General features: G+C 41.6%; 1 protein-coding gene across 2 annotated transcripts in view; it reads right to left on the minus strand.

Annotated features, from left to right (window-relative positions):
• NEGR1 (neuronal growth regulator 1) overlaps positions 1–16,800 on the minus strand; it is a 442,886-nt gene that overhangs the window by 132,404 nt on the left and 293,682 nt on the right. The gene's annotated exons all lie outside the window — the stretch shown is intronic.

Here is a 16,800-nt window from a genome sequence, read left to right on the forward strand (position 1 = left end):
AAGCACAATCCCCTACCTCAGTTGGGATGAATCTGTCCATTTTGGTTCTCTCGCTTTCTTAGTTTTGCATACTTACATTCACTTCCAAAGGAAAATCCTGCATGAAAATCCACCAGCATTCTAGAGTGAATTTCTTCCCAGAAGAATATTTCTGTAAGCAATTTTGACTAATGTGCACATTTTTCTGCAAGCGTGTTTGCCTAATATGCATTTCAATGTTATTTTCATTTTTATGCACACTTTCCCCTAATATATGCATTTTTGTAAACATTGCTCAGAAGACTGCATCAAAAAATTCAAGTAAGTGCAGCTTTCATGCAGTTTCGGAAGGTGTGAATTTGATAGATTTGGCTTTAAATGTTATTTGAATTTCTCCCCCATATCTACTCCCAGCACAGGACTGGGACCTTATTTCAAGTGTTTCAAAGCATAAATGGGAGCACCAATGCAAAACCAAAAACCAAAACCAAAATATGCCTGCCAAATCATAATTAAAAATGAGGAAAGGCAGAGGCAGGGAAATCAATTAATAGGATACAACAAAATACAGTGGAGTGATGCTGTTTTCTCCTTTTCTGTTTCACTTGGAAGGAATATATTATGAAAGGTAAGCTTCTGCTAAAGAGCCAGCTGTTCCTGTTTATGTGGTTGGCTGCTGTTACATTCTGCTAGGGCGAATGAATTTCTAGGAAAATATTATTTACTATCAATTTGAAATGAAGCATATGTTACCAGCCAGAATGGAATAAAAGCTACATTTTGCATTGCTTGAAAGTAGTGTGGCCTAGTAAAAAACGCTCTGTTTTCATATGCCGTTGCAGCAGTATTTGAATACACTTTGCTATGTTATACTGGAATCAGGTTCCTACTGAGAAGCAGCAAGTGAGTTTCGCAGCACTGCATTGCATTAAATTGCAGCAGATGGGTGTGTATGTGTGGAAAAAGAAAAAATACGCTTGGATCCAAAATTCCTCAGATTGTATTTTTCTGTGGGGGAAATGTGATATTTTTCTCTTAATAGAACCCACCCACCCATGGCCCTAGAAAAAGAAGGCAACTTTAAGAAAAGGCCAAGCTTCAGTGGCAGAGCATGAGCCTTGCATGTAGACCAGGGGTCAGCAAACTTTTTCAGCAGGGGGCCGGTCCACTGTCCCTCAGACCTTGTGGGGGGCCGGACTAAATTTTGAAAAAAGAGAGAATGCATTCCTATGCCCCACAAATAACTCAGAGATGCATTTTAAATAAAAGCACACATTCTACTCATGTAAAAACACGCTGATTCCTGGACCATCCAAGGGCCAGATTTAGAACGCCATTGGGCCAAATCCGGCCCCTGGGCCTTAGTTTGCCTACCCATGTTGTAGACGGTCCTTGGTTCAATCCCTATTATTTCCAGGTAGGCCTGGGAGAGAACCCTGTCTGAAACCCGGAAAACCACTGCTAGCCAGTGCAGACAGTACTGAGATAGATGGGCCTATGGTGCTGGAGGAGACTCTTGAGAGTCCCATGGACTGCAAGAAGATCAAACCTATCCATTCTTAAGGAAATCAGCCCTGAGTGCTCACTGGAAGGACAGATCCTGAAGCTGAGGCTCCAATACTTTGGCTACCTCATGAGAAGAGAAGACTCCCTGGAAAAGACCCTGATGTTGGGAAAGATTGAGGGCACAAGGAGAAGGGGACGACAGAGGGCAAGATGGTTGGACAGTGTTCTTGAAGCTACGAACATGAGTTTGGCCAAACTGCGGGAAGCAGTGGAAGCCAGGAGTGCCTGGCGTGCTCTGGTCCATGGGGTCACAAAGAGTCGGACACAACTAAATGACTAAACAACAACAAATGGTCTGTCTCAGTATAAGGCAGCTACCTATGTTCCTATGCAGAATATTTTATGAATATTCCCCACTATATCCCCCTCACAATGCACTGGAATGGAAGCAGGTATGGGGAATTATGGAGGGTGTGAAATGTCTCCAAGCTGCAAACATGCAAGTTGTTGGTATTGCCAGTTTCAATGGCAGCAGCAGCAGCAACAACAAAAGACAGGAAAATATAAAAGGTGAATGTCTTCTGAATTAGCCCTTGCTCTGAGGAGCACACTGCTGATGGTAAGCCCAACACCTGAGGAACTGCTGGCTCTCCCACTTTCTCTGTCTACAAATAGGATGGACTGCATGACACTGTTTGCAATGAAGCCTATGAAGTGGATGTCATACCTCAGAATTCAAAGCATCTCTTAAAACTCTGAAGGTTGGTATTGGGGTTTTACAGAGCAATCCAAAGCCCTTTACACTGGGTGGGGGTTGTGGGAATAGGCAGAGACCTGCAGAGCTACAGTTTCCAAAGTGATGTAACAATCCCATAACCAGGGAATTATATCTCAGGGGTGGGTGGGTGTTTCCTAACAACTCTCGGCGCTGTTGACAAACAACAGCTGCCAGGATTCTTGGGGGGAAGCCATGACTATTTTAAGTGGTATGATACTCCTGTGAATGTACAGTGCAGAATGGGGTCTTGGTGGCACATTTAATTCTGAACTTCATTGAATGAGGGAAGCAAATAATGAACATGGTGCAGTTCAACTCTGTACATTAGGGTTTTTCCCAGCCTTCAAATTTTGATCTGTCTCTAGGATTGTAATGCTGGTAGAATTTGCTTTGCAGCCTTGAGAGCAGCAACATTCGGCTCCAGCCAAGGTCAATACTGCTGCCACTCTAATATTGACAGAAGTGACAGGCTTCAGAGGCCAGCATAGCACTACCGCACAAGCAGCGTAACTTGCCAGCTTGAGGAAGCAGTCATCAGTCCAGTTGAAAAATATCATCAGAAACAATAACTGCAGGGAAAATGGGTGTACCTTGTACAAAAGACTGCTACTGCAAAGGGTGCCGATGGAGGAATAAGCGCGAGCGAGAGGATACTGAATAGCAAATACTTTCAGAAATGAAATGCAATGTAAAAAAAAAAAAAAAAGTTGCCAAGAGTGCCTGCAACAGTTCTTATTAGAGCTGTTATTAGTGTCTGTCAGAGTTTCTTAGAACAAAAACGCACGTGGGTGTATGTTATTTGAAGATGCCATAGTAATCTATTAAAATTAGGTGCTGCAAAGAACATCATATAGAAGAGTCACTATCACGCTCAGCAGATTTGTTTAGGCAGCACAAGGCATTTATAAAATCCTGAATTTGGGTGGCAGGAAAAATCAGTCGAGGCTAACTCTGGATGTGGGGAACTAGAATATTTGTCCCAAGTACAGGTCTGAAAAGAGATTATAAGTATCAAGTTGTTATGTGTGTCCCCCACCCCCGGCACACACACGTCTTTCTTCACCCTTAAACTCTTGTATTTTATGGTAGAGGAAGGAAGCCACATGTTCAGAAGTTAACTTTGCATAGGAACTACAATATTACTTCCCCATCCTTTGGAGGAAGCACAAGGCAGAGGGAGGGCTTCAGAGTGTACAGAAAAGAGAATAGCCAGGAAATGCTGAGTGTAAGAGAAAGATAAGCATTAGGAGGATGTTAATCTAAGTCCTTCTTTTACGGCACAATCTAATTTACCTTTAGTCTGAGTTCAGTGGGAAACCTCAGGTAAGTGGGCACAGGGCTACAGTTTTGCAGCTCAATCCAATTAACTGTAAGTTCCCTCTCCTCTGAATTTACTTCTTCTTGTGGGCTTGGGTCTGCAAGCACTTTATGTCTCTCCTCACCCCAGTCTGCTATCTTACGCTGTGTTTTTAACATACATAAATGAACATACACCAAGTCCAAAGCAAAGAGGGAACTCTCCAGATGCCCCATTCACTCATGTTGCCAGTTCATTTGTCATCATAAATAAAAGTGCAATGTAATGTAAGAATGCCTGGACTCACAAGCAAGCAGTCTAGATCTTAAATAGACATGGTTTTCCATCATGATACATATATCTGCATCTTATACTATATAGTTGAAGTTGAACTTTACTGATATTTACAATACTGTGCATAAAACTGGACTAACAGTAAAAGTAAAAGCAAATGCCCAGTAGCAGTTAATTAAATAAGAAATGTGGATTAATGCTCATATTTGAGTGAGTCATGAAAAATCAATCTTGCTGAAGAAGAGGAGATCGTCTAATAAAGTCATTTAAAGCTCAATTATATGCATGGCTACTTGAAGGCAAGATCCACTGAAATCAATAGGGCTTACTCCCAGGTAAGTGTGTATAGGGTCCCAACCTCAAATTAGTTAAATGTCCTGCTTGAACCCCAAAATTCTAGGCTAAATGGACATGGTTTTCCGTCACAAGAATCATATTTATTTTATTGTTTATCGGTTCCCAGGATTCTTTGAGGGGAGCCCTGACTATATAAAGTAGCATGATTACTGCCCAGAGGCCTTGGAAACATGATGAAGGCATCGTTGGGTATTATCTGTGAATTTTCATACATTAACAAATGAATGAACATGAGAATGATCAAGTACAGATATAAAATAAAAACACATGCTTCTTGTGCACGAATGATTTCAGTATATAAGAATGTCTGCCTGCACAGGATTAACATCGTGGGTAGGCAAACTAAGGCCCGGGGGCTGGATCTGGCCCAATTGCCTTCTAAATCCGGTCCGTGGATGGTCCAGGAATCAGTGCTTTTTTACATGTGTAGAATGTGTTTTTTATTATTTAAAATGCATCTCTGGGTTATTTGTGGGGCATAGGAATTCGTTTATTCCCCCCCAAATAGTCCAGCCCCCTACAAGGTCTGAGGGACAGTGGAGCGGCCCCCTGCTGAAAAAGTTTGCCGTCCCCTGGTTAATAGCCCAAAGAGATGTGTAATACCTGTGAATTTGGAATTATTGCCAGATGATGCAAACTGTGAAATTTGTTACTTAAAGATCTTTCATGGCTTTTGCATTTTTTAATTATCAGATTGCCTTTAAACATGCTTATTTTGAGCAAAGAAAACAGACAACTCCCTATTTATTTATTTTGCCCATGTCACGGGTTGTACACTCTGCTCTGCAGTATGAGTCATTCCTATCTTGAATACTGATGATCTATAGCTCTGAAATGACATAACATGTATCTCTGTATCATGTATTATTGCTTTATTTGAATTTATATTACTTTTCTACCACTGTAGGGCATTGCAAACTTGGGCTCCATTGTAGAATTTAGTGCAATTTAATTTCCTCATATTTTCCAGCAAAGTTTATTGCAATCTGTTCCTGCTATCCATTTACTGTCCAGGACACCAACTCTGAACCACTTTAGGAACTGGAAGGTGAAAGCCCTTTGTTTAAATTATGAATTTTAGCAGCACCCTGTGAGACACCAAAAATCAGCACCCCTCCACCTTATGTGTAGGGACGCGGGTGGCACTGTGATCTAAACCACAGAGCCCAGGGCTTGCCAATCGGAAGGTCGGCAGTTCGAATCCCCACAACGGGGTGAGCTCCCGTTGCTCAGTCCCAGCTCCTGCCAACCTAGCAGTTTGAAAGCACATCAAGTGCAAGTAGATAAATAGGTACCACTCTGGCGGGAAGGTAAACAGAGTTTCTGTGCGCTGCTGTGGTTTGCCAGAAGCGGCTTAGTCATGCTGGCCACATGACTTAGAAGCTGTAAAAGTTCGTGCAACAACAGTACTTGAGAGGGTTAACAGCTCAGGAGGGTCCACCTGCTTCCAGAGGCAGCATGGAAGCAAGAATTTCCTGGAGTTTGTGTATTTTGGTAAGACGCTTGACTGTTGTTGGAGGCTCGAAGCCTCCTCAGTTGTGCATTAAAATAAATGGTCACATCCTTTTAATTGAAAGTAGGGACTGTCTTTACAGTAACATATGATGAGCTTGCTGGATCAGGCCAATGGTCCATCTAGTTCAGCATCTTGTTCTCACAGTGGCCAACCAGTTGCCTGTGGAGAACCTGTAAGCAGGACCAGACCGCAAGCAGTTTCCAGCAACTTGTATTCAGAAGGATACCAGCAGCAGTTCAGGGATTAGCAGTGTTCCTCTGAGGTGCTAAAGCAGGGGTCAGCAACCGTTTTTCAGCCATGGGCTGGTCCACCGTCCCTCAGACCATGTGGTGGGCCGGACTATATTTTGAAGATAAAAATGAACAAATTCCAATGCCCCACAAATAACCCAGAGATGCACTTTAAATAAAAGCACACATTCTACTCATGTAAAAACACCAGGCAGGCCCCACAAATAACCCAGAGATGCATTTTAAATAAAAGGACACATTCTACTCATGTAAAAACACACTAGGGACGCGGGTGGCACTGTGGGTTAAACCACAGAGCCCAGGACTTGCTGATCAGAAGGTCGGCGGTTTGAATCCCCGCGACAGGGTGAGCTCCCGTTCCTCAGTCCCGGCTCCTGCCAACCTAGCAGTTTGAAAGCACGTCAAAGTGCTAGTAGATAAATAGGAACCGCTCTGGTGGGAAGGTAAATGGCATTTCCGTGCGCTGCTCTGGTTCGCCAGAAGCGGCTTAGTCATGCTGGCCACATGACCCAGAAGCTGTCTGTGGACAAACGCCGCCTCCCTCGGCCCATAGAGCGAGATGAGCGCCGCAACCCCAGAGTTGGTCACGACTGGACCTAATGGTCAGGGGTCCCTTTACCTTTACTTTAGAAACACACTGAATTCCAGACCATCCGAGGGCCGGATTGAGAAGGCGATTGGGCCGCATCTGGCCCACGGGCCTCAGGTTGCCTACCCCGAGCTAAAGCTTTGGCACCTGTCTGAGAGTACCAACCCCTGAGGTCTTTCCTGGATGTGCCATGGATTCCATCTGATATACAAAGTACTTTATTCCTTAACCATGGATAGTAGCCAATGAGGTGCATTCCAGATGTTTTGGACTTCAACTCCCATCAGCCCCAGCCAATACTGTCAATGGCCAGCTGTTGGTAGATGTAGTCCACAACACCAGGAGGCAACACATTGGCTATTCCTACCCTAAAAGTTGTGATATCTCCATAAACCCTAAAGAGCTAATGGCAACCCTTATATCTATAAAGATTGATAACAATTTTTAAAAAAACAAAATTATCATCTCTGGGTGTCACTTTCTGCGCAGATTTTAAAACAAACCATGCAAATCCTCTAAGTGCTGATTCAGAAAAGTTTCATGAAATGATGGTCCATCATTACACAAATGCATCATTAGAGAAACAAATCTTTTAAGGCTATTAAATTGATGTATTACTGTCAATCATCAGTGGTGTTGCTACAACGATGCGAGAATAGTAAGTAACAGTAATGCCAGCATAAAGCTGTCCGTTTCCAGAGAACATTCTCTAGCTTGTAATAAATCAAAAATTTTATAGTAAACTGCACTGCAGTTTCCCTTTAATACTAAGTGGCAATCCTCAAACAGCACTTTATTGAAAAAGTATATTTTTATGTTCTATTCAGAGATAAAATGACTCATAGGGACTATTTATATTTTTCCTAGAAGCACAGTGTCCAGTTCACTGCTGTTTCAAAATTGCTAGTTTTGAGGCTAGTGTACATATTGGTTTTAAAACTGAAAAAGCCAGGTTTAATTCCCTACCACCACTCTCAAAGTTATATTAACTTTTTATCATTGAGCCGAACTGCTGTCAGGCTAAATTATATATAACTGAGATCCATAAAGTCACCGTACTCTGAAGTAACTTTGAATTTTCCTTTTACAGTCATTTTACCACAGCATCCTTACCCAGCTGTTGTGCTAGGATACATTAGGGTATTGATTTTGCTGCCTTAGAGGTAAAATCTTGATATAAAGGATGTCTATCTACATTTTAATACTCTTGATGTAGATAAAAACAGCTGCTCTCGGTTGGAAATAGCATAAGACACTGAAACAAATAGACCAGATGGATATCTTTACACTATATGGATAGCAGCATGGTCAGATGTCCTTCTGTTGTGTAAGAAAAGAAGAAGAAGAAGAAGAAGAAGAAGAAGAAGAAGAAGAAGAAGAAGAAGAAGAAGAAGAAGAAAAGTCAGGTACCTATACTACAGGTGCAAAGGTTCAGTGTTCACCAGAAATCAACAAAACAGCCAGGGACAGAGTTAATTCTCTTCCATGTTTTTGTTCAGAATGTTCCCATGTCACAAGCATGGCCCAAGCAATATACTTCCCATCTTCACCTTCGTGATAAGATGTTTACTCAGATCCTGGGCATGTTGACTCTGAAATACATTCTCCTGGCTTCAGATGGGAGTACTGAGAAGTAAGTATGCATAGGAGTGCGGGCTTAATTGCCGACTTCCTTTTCCTGCTAACAGCTGAAGATCGCAGCAACTGCGGATGAAGCATTTTCAATAAATATCCCCCTACAGCTTGTGGCCATGAAGCCAAATAAGAAGCCTTCACAATTTGATGCCAGATAAAGCTTGGTAGACATATATAGCAGTCTACCAAGGGTTAAGACCCTTCTTTTCACTACTTGTTAGGAGCTCTGAATACGGAAGTCACAACCCATCACCGGTGCAGTGTTCTCATTCTGCTTTAACACAGGCTTGGGTTAGCCTTGCAGCACACCTGGTTTAGTGCCATTGATCAAGGAAAGGTCTGTAGGTTGGTGGCAGAGCATCTCCTTTGCAATGCAGCAGGTCCCAGGTTCAATCCCCGGCATCTCCAGGTAGCGCTGTCTCCTGTCTGACATTCTGGAGAGTTGCATACTGAATTTCCTATCTTCCTGGTATTTTCTCTACCCAGAAGCACACCTATTCCACATGTTGCAGCTTCATCATACTAGCACAAGACTGAGCACCTGTGAGGCTGATTGCCATTATTCTTATTAATAACCTGCTTGCCCAAAGTTTGCATTCAGTCTGAGTTAAATATATACCGTACTCATCACATCTAGCTATTTCAGTGGTGGTCCCTCCATTTTTAACATGGCTCTTTTAAAGAATGGAGAATATTCTTAGGGCTTTGGAGAGCTAACAGATCTTGTGAAGCCTTATTACTTGGTCACAACAAATCTTAAGTCCCTGAACATTACAGATGCTGAAATAAATGTTACAATTATTTTGTCACTGAAGCCTAGTGGTTTTTTTAATAGTCAAGAAAAGCCTTTCAAAAAAGGCCGAAGCGTTAGAATGGCAGCAGAATATATGCAGACCTAGAAAGAGCAACTCACCCTCAACAACAAGGAACAATAGAATAAAGGGTCAGTAATAATTAATAATAATAATAATAAAAATTTATACCCCGCCCTTCCCAGCCAAGACCAGGCTCAGGGCAGCTAAACCAGGTATAAAAACAATTGATTAGAATACAACTTAAAAACAAGATTAAAATACAACATTAAAATGCAGCCTCATTTCAGTAGAAACTCAAATCAAAAACTTTTTTGGGGATGAAAATGTCAAAGTAGGTAGTGTGTCCAAAATGTCATCATACCTAACCAACATCTCTGCTGCAGAATTCTCATATCATGCTCCTATCCACTATCGCACATGATCCAGGTTGTAACAATACCACAAGCAGTAAAACCAGAGCAGAAGAAAGTGACAGAGATGTCTTAAGACTTAGACTAGATAAGTCCCTGAGTCCCTGTCAGGGGGAAAAGGGTGGGGAATGAATGAATGATAGGCAAGCCACATGCTGTTCCTATGGTCACATGCGATGTTGGCATTGGAAGGAAGGATAAACGTCCACATGGCAAATGTGTTATGGATATTGTGGCCTAAAACAGCACAGAATGTGGAATGCCACCCTATCAGATGCCAAGGAAATAAACTACTATTTGACTTTTGGAAGACATCTCAAGGCAGTCCTGTAGAGGGAAGTTTTTTTGTGTTTGATTTTTTGTTTTGTTTTTAGTATTTCGTTGGGAGTTGCCCAGAATCGATCTGGCCCCTACTACCATCAGAATCCTCCCTTTGAGTTTTACCCAGTTACAAATACTCAATCTAAGCTGTTGGGACAGGATGAAATAGTCCCTATCCAGTACTCTCATCTCCCCCTACTAAGACATGAAAGTAAATATGAAATATGCCACAAACTGAGATTGAGATAAATAGCTTTCAGCAGGCCAGGGCAATTATTCATAATGGCCTAATGTCCAATTTTCTATTTTCCTACATGAAAAATGAGAGTCCTCTGAGCTTTTGGCTATTCCTGGCCAAGTCAGAGTTGATTCTTCCTGCTGTGGTTTGCCACTGAAGGATTTCTGGCTAATCTCCAGACCCATTCCAACTTAGCTGCAGGGAACAGATGTTTCACCTCATTCCTTCATCTCTCACCTGGAAGATAAGAGCAGTTCTGGTGCCCATAATCAAGCTGTTGCCTGCCAGCAGAATAATGATGGCATAAGGGAGGTATGTCAGTGCTCATCAAATAAAACCACCGAATTGTTTTACACTGTTTCCCCATAACACACACACACACGTATGAAAATGTCTGCAATGAATTCTTTCGGTCATCTAGAAAATTCAGCTATTTCACTACGATCTGTTATATCTCACCATTACAAAGAGAATATGAAATCTGGAGCTGACCAATTTAAAATAGAACAAACCCAGAGTTGTCCCAGTTTCCACATTGTTCCATTTGTTTCCTATAGCATGGGACAGTTGCATCCTTCCCTTGTCTTCAAGAAGGGAGCTATGATAATGTTTTCCTTCTAGCTTTCATAATTCCAGCTATTACAACATTATGGTGTCTTGGGCCACAGGATGCTTTAGCTGAGATTCCTGCATTGCAAGGGGTTGGACTAGATGACCCTTGGTTCCCTTTCAACTCTTCTATGATTCTATGCTAAACCAACTGGAAGTAGTGGGAAGAGAGAAGTTTTTCTGCAACAGGAACCTCTGAAATCCAATGGTCAGTTTAAGGGTCATTGGACATATGTTGGATAAAAACCATATACAAAGTGTGTGCTTTTCAACTCCAGGTCAGTCAATTTGTCCATCTAGCCCATTATTGTCACCTATGACTAGTCACCTATGACACCTCTGAGGGTCACAGGCATGCAGTGCTTCCTGACCATGTGTCAGGGACTGAATTTGGAACCACTTGGTCTACCACAGAGCTAAGGGCCATAACTCATTTTTTATTAGTTTAAATGCCATTAATCCACATGTTGTCGCAATATTTAATATACTTGTTTTTTATATTGCATTTCCTGCAAGGAGCTCCCACCCCCACATCCATTTTCTTATTGGAACAACCCTATGAATTAGCTTAGGCTGAAACGTAGTAGTGACCTATAGTCACACAGTGAGGTTTCGAACCTTAAGTCTCCCTGATCCTGGTCTGATTCCCAGTGTAGAAAGATCAGTCTGTATACATGGATGGAAGTTCTTGTGCCCTCACAAGCAGACTTTATTTTGTGTACATTCTTTCTCTCTAACATGCAAAATGGGCATCAGTGTTCCAAGATACTGAAGATTGCTGTTAAATAAAACCAGTATAATAACCACCTGAAGGATGGGTTTATAGCTGTGCTGCTGCTGAATTTCTTTGATATAATAGGATTGAGTTCTGGTATGCCTATCCTTGATCTTGTCTTGCATATACCTATGATCATGCAGAGGGAATTAGCAGAGAAGTATGGCATACACAGTTACATGATCATAGCAATTTCCCAAAACCACATAGCAGTAGTTTTGGGAAACCATGATTGTAGGAATTAGTGCAACCCAGCTCACCAGCGTACAATTGTGTTTCCTCCTTATGAATACAGGCGTGTGTGCTCAATATCATTGTGCAGAGTATGGCAGCAGCCTTCACACAATAGCAGCCTTCATAATGACATTTTTGCACTAATGCGCTCTAGCAAGGCTTCTACAGGAAGTATTCTCTCTCTTTCTCCATTCAGTTGACTAGCAATGCCTTTTGTCCAGTAATTGAATTGAATCAACTCCTAGACAGCCCCATCATTTGAGTGCTCTGAAGATGTATTACACTAATATATCGTCAGAATGACAGTGCTATGATGATACATTAGTGTAATACATCTTCAGAGCTTTAGTGCTGTCCAGAAATAATAGGGATTGTATTGGATAGAGTTCAGTTACAGCACGTGCACGTACACACACACACACATACACACACACACACACACAGAGAGAGAGAGAGAGAGAGAGAGAGAGAGAGAGAGAGAGAGAGAGAGAGGGAGAATCAGAACCGAAATTTGCTAATGGGGAGGGGATTCCTCCAGGATGAAAGAGCAACAAAGCTAATCCGGAAGCACAGGCTGGCGATATCACTGAACTGCAAATGTTGAGTGTTATTATGGGAATTTTATGCTGTGTTGCAATTATGCTCCCCAGCACACTGTTATTATTCTGTCCCTTGTTATTTTCAGCTGTAGCCCGTGTGTCCTCCACACCTCTGCGATTCAGATATGCTTGGTGTATTTTAATTTTAGCCATTTACAAAGAAATCATTGCCAGCTTTTTCCTTTTCCTTTACATGTGTTGCATTTGTTGTGTTACAGCACCTTGCTTTGTGACAGGAAAACAAAACAAAACCTTGAACCTCTTGGTAACATCATAAAGTTTTTACATGTTGTGAAATAGTTCCTGAAACTGCTTTTTCATACATTCACCTGTGGGTTTAGGGTCAAACATACTTGCCATTCAGCGCTTAGGAAGGCTATCCTTGCAGAAAAAGAAAGGCTTTTATTGGTGGCAGGCATTATTAGCACACTACACAGAGGACAGAAAGATTCAGGCAGGAAGAGGAAGTGAAATGCTGCAATCTCTTCTTATAGAGACATACAGGCACATCACAGAAACTGAAAGACTGCTTTGCAGATAGGGCTCCACCAGTACTTCCCACCCCCCTTTAGGGGGTACTCAAGGGTATGCAATACTGGCACCTCTCTTTTTTTGGTCAAAAAGTGTGTTCCAGCACCTATTTTTCGGGAGTGGGGAGCACTGGGCTCCACTACTGTATTTCTGACACACCAAGATCCTCAATCTCATGTTTCATGTTGAAGAAGCAGGATGTGACATAGATTTCTTGCAGGGAGATCACAAAACTTCATACAAACTAATATACTTCAATATACTTTCTTGGCCTGGCTTTATGGGAATGAGGAGTGTGACGGTACACAAAGCTAAAATCCCTGGGCAAATTGCTTCTCCTCTGTGCCTGCTGCCACCACACAAACCTTGGCCTCCTCTTCTGATTTGTCTGGAGGAAAACAAACCATAAAACTGGGTTCATGTGATGTGGCAAGTGAGGCCACTGCCTGTCTCCTAGCAGGAGTAGAGGAAGAGCAAAGCGACCATGATTTCAATACACTACACTCAGTTACATTGAGCTATAGTTCAACTATGGTTAATGTAACATGCAAACCACATCACTGTATCCGTGATGAAATAACAACATCTCCAACTGGAGAGGTACTTCAGGGCACAGAACCCTAGAATTTTGAGTCAAAATGATCTTACCACTTCTATAATTGGGCAGTAAGTTACTAGTTCTCAGTGTCTGATACAGACACACTTCATAAAGGAGGTCATTCTACAGTTTAGGGGTATCCACAGAGAAGACCTGGTATTGTGCCTCCACTCCACAAACCACAGCTTGACAGAGCTGGCAACAAGGGCCTCGTCAGCTGATCTTAACTGCTTGTGGGTTTCCCACAAGCATCTGGTTGACTGCTGTGAGAACAGGATGTTGGACTAGATGGGCTCTTGGGATGATCCAGCAGGTTTCTCTTCAGTTCTTATGTTGAGACCCAGGCAGTTTGATATGAATAATTTTAACATCCTCAGTGATACTTAAGAGCTAGAGCTATTGGAAATAATAGGACTCAATAGGCTGAAAGAGTAACAACTATGTTGATTTCAATGGGTCAACTCTCAATATGACTTAGTCTGACACGATTCTTGATAAATTCTGCACTTCTCCATTGTTTTCTATGGACAGCTTTCACTTCTGCTTTGGGTGAGACTAAAGGCATGGCAACCAAGTGAACCCAGGATTTAGGTGTGAACTACATATGCCTAATCACTCCTTCTTTTCTTCCCTTTCCTATACCTCTGTCTACTATTCTTAAATGCATGGTAAGGTTAGAAACCCTTGAGATCTGCAATGGGCATGAGTTAACATTTTCAGATTGTACCAGCAGTGATATACCTTTTACTCATTCTTGGAAAGAGGAGTCTTAATTTCTCTAATAGGCATTGATCTCCCCCTTGAACTTGCTATCGAATTAACGATGAGCCTGATTTAGCATCAAATAGAAATCTTGCAGTCTCCTTCACATGAACGGGGGCAAATGCTAAACACCTTTTTTGTGTGTGTGCGTAGGAAATTTTGTGTTACAGTCACCTGAGTAAACTGCTTCTGAGAATATCATTTTCATTACAAACAGTGGTGATTACGCTGCACAATTTGGTTCCATATGAACCATGTCATATTACTGTGGATGCATTAACAGCATACATTTAAAGCACTTTAAACAGATCTACCAAAGAATTCTGAGAGCTGCAGTTTTTTAAGGGTGCTAAGAATTACAATTCCCAGACTTGGCTGGCAAGAGGGATTGGTTGTTAAACCCTCTGTGATGGGAATAGGGATCTCCTAACAATTCTCAGCACATTTAACAAACTACAGCTCCCAGAATTATTTGGGGGGAAAGCCATGGCTGTTTAAAGCAGCATGGTGCCTGTGGCCTATGTTTGGATATCACCATCAACTCCTACCAAACACGCACATGCCCATCACTTTAAAATTAATATTTTACAAGTGCTCAAACATTTTTTTTATTGGCTTGCAGGACCAGTTCTCTAGTCAAGCTATACACATCTGGTTTATTATTCTAATAATTTAACCTGCTCATCTTCTAGGCCATAGGTTCCCTCATCTGACAACAACACCCTTCACTTGTTTGCATAGACCACAAAGGACTGCCCCTAAGGACACTGAATGGACGCCGAAATCAGGTATTAAGAATTGAATGGACAAACATTTCAAAAATCCCTAACACATCAGGGAACGCTTGGTGAAATACGCATTAGATGAATTACATTGCAGAGGAGGGATATTTGCTTTTCTCTCGTGCCATTTCTGATCTTACTGTCATTCATGCAGGATTAATATACATTGTACATTAATGTATTGTCTATTATTGCCCCTATCATGACCACATACCATATTTGGTGTTAATAGGAAAAGGCTGTATGCCCACAGGATGTTTCCTCATAATCAGGGACACTGGTGGGTCATAGGGCTGCTTCTATCTTTAGCTGTATGCATATGGGGCTCTCGTTCTTTAATGCTTTACAGAAAAGGACGCAAGTTTATATTCATTTAGGTACATTGGAAGTCCAACCAAATTGATAAGATGGGAATAAACGAAAGACAAGAGACATAAAAAGAACCCATCCAGAAAACTAAAGCTGGAGTGAAATATGAGTGCAAAAGGTCTGAAGTATCGTTCTCCAGGCCCATTAACCCATCTCACAATTAAAGGCCTTTTCCTGCTTTGTAAAGCAGGAAAAGGCCTTTAACTGGAGGATTAATTCATATCCTTTAGCTTCCTTCCCTCCCTTTGTCTAAGTCAGTCTTCATGCACCGGTTAATTAGACTTATTGGCAATTAAGTTCTCATACCATGATAAAGAGCAAGCCTTTAAAGTTTTACAGGATTCTGTGACTCTCCCCACACCCCACTCTGCCAGTCTGACCAAGGCATTCTGCTGAATTTTGTTTATTCGTTGTATTAGTGGAGCTAAGCTTTCAAAAGTGAGTTATAGGGAAAGCGCCATATCTGCAAGAACGGCTCAGCAACTGAGTGAGCTTTATTTACATTACCTTCATCACAGGGGAAAAACAACAACCCAACTACTTGAAAGGATGCTGCATGCTGGAACACCATTCTTGCCACTCTGATGCATAAAAAACCACACCATGATACTTAGATCTGATTGTTTGGAGCATCTTGATGCCAGCACCATACAGTCCCAGCAGCAACTGGGGATTATGTGGAGATGGTACATAGGATCAGAAGGGCAAAACAGTGACCAACTCCACATGTTGCAGTGAGATAGAGTTAAACCATCACACCTGGAGGCCATTTCAACATGGCTGCACAATAAAGGTAATGTGTAAGCCGGTTTGAAGAGAAATTGCAGTAGCTCATTCCTTGGAGGGCTTTGAGAAGGTTGGAGAGCAAGCGCTGCAATGCAGCTCCTCCGACTTAACATTTCTAGCTCTTGCTTTCATAAAATGGAAAGTATAATAAGCATGCTGTGCATACAAGTGTTAGGAGGCAGAATTATGTCTCAGACAACCCCAAATTCTTTTAAGATTCCAGTTTCATTCTTCAGCTATTGATGTTGCACTTTGCTCTTAAATGTCAGAACAAAATAACTAATACCTGCAATTTATTCAGATGACATTTCAACAATATAAGATTTTCAGATTACAAGCTTCTGTTCCATGTTCCTTCTAGTGTTACACTAAATGTGTAGATTTGGCGGATTTACATAATAGCTTCAGATAATGAATATTTATAATAATGAATGAATTTACATAATGACTGCAAGTTAAACATGCCCCATTAAAACTCATGCTCTAATTTATGTACTAAGTTAAAATAACTTTACAGTTTATTTTCATTCATATTAGACTAACAGTTTTTCCTCAACAAAAAGCAATGTACCAACCTCTGCCAAGTGGAAACTATACAAAGTGGTTATTTTCCCCCTCTTCAAATTATACTGCATTTTATAGTTTGCACTGTGAAGTGTCGATTCCATGGCCATATACACACTGTCATTTAATCTGGCTCCTGTGCACTCCCACCAGTGGTGTTTGAAGCCAAGTACACATGATTTCAGCAGCAATCCATATCAATGTG

This window comes from Podarcis melisellensis (assembly GCF_964234715.1).
Source record: "Podarcis melisellensis genome assembly, chromosome: 6".
Lineage (NCBI taxonomy): Eukaryota > Metazoa > Chordata > Lepidosauria > Squamata > Lacertidae > Podarcis > Podarcis melisellensis.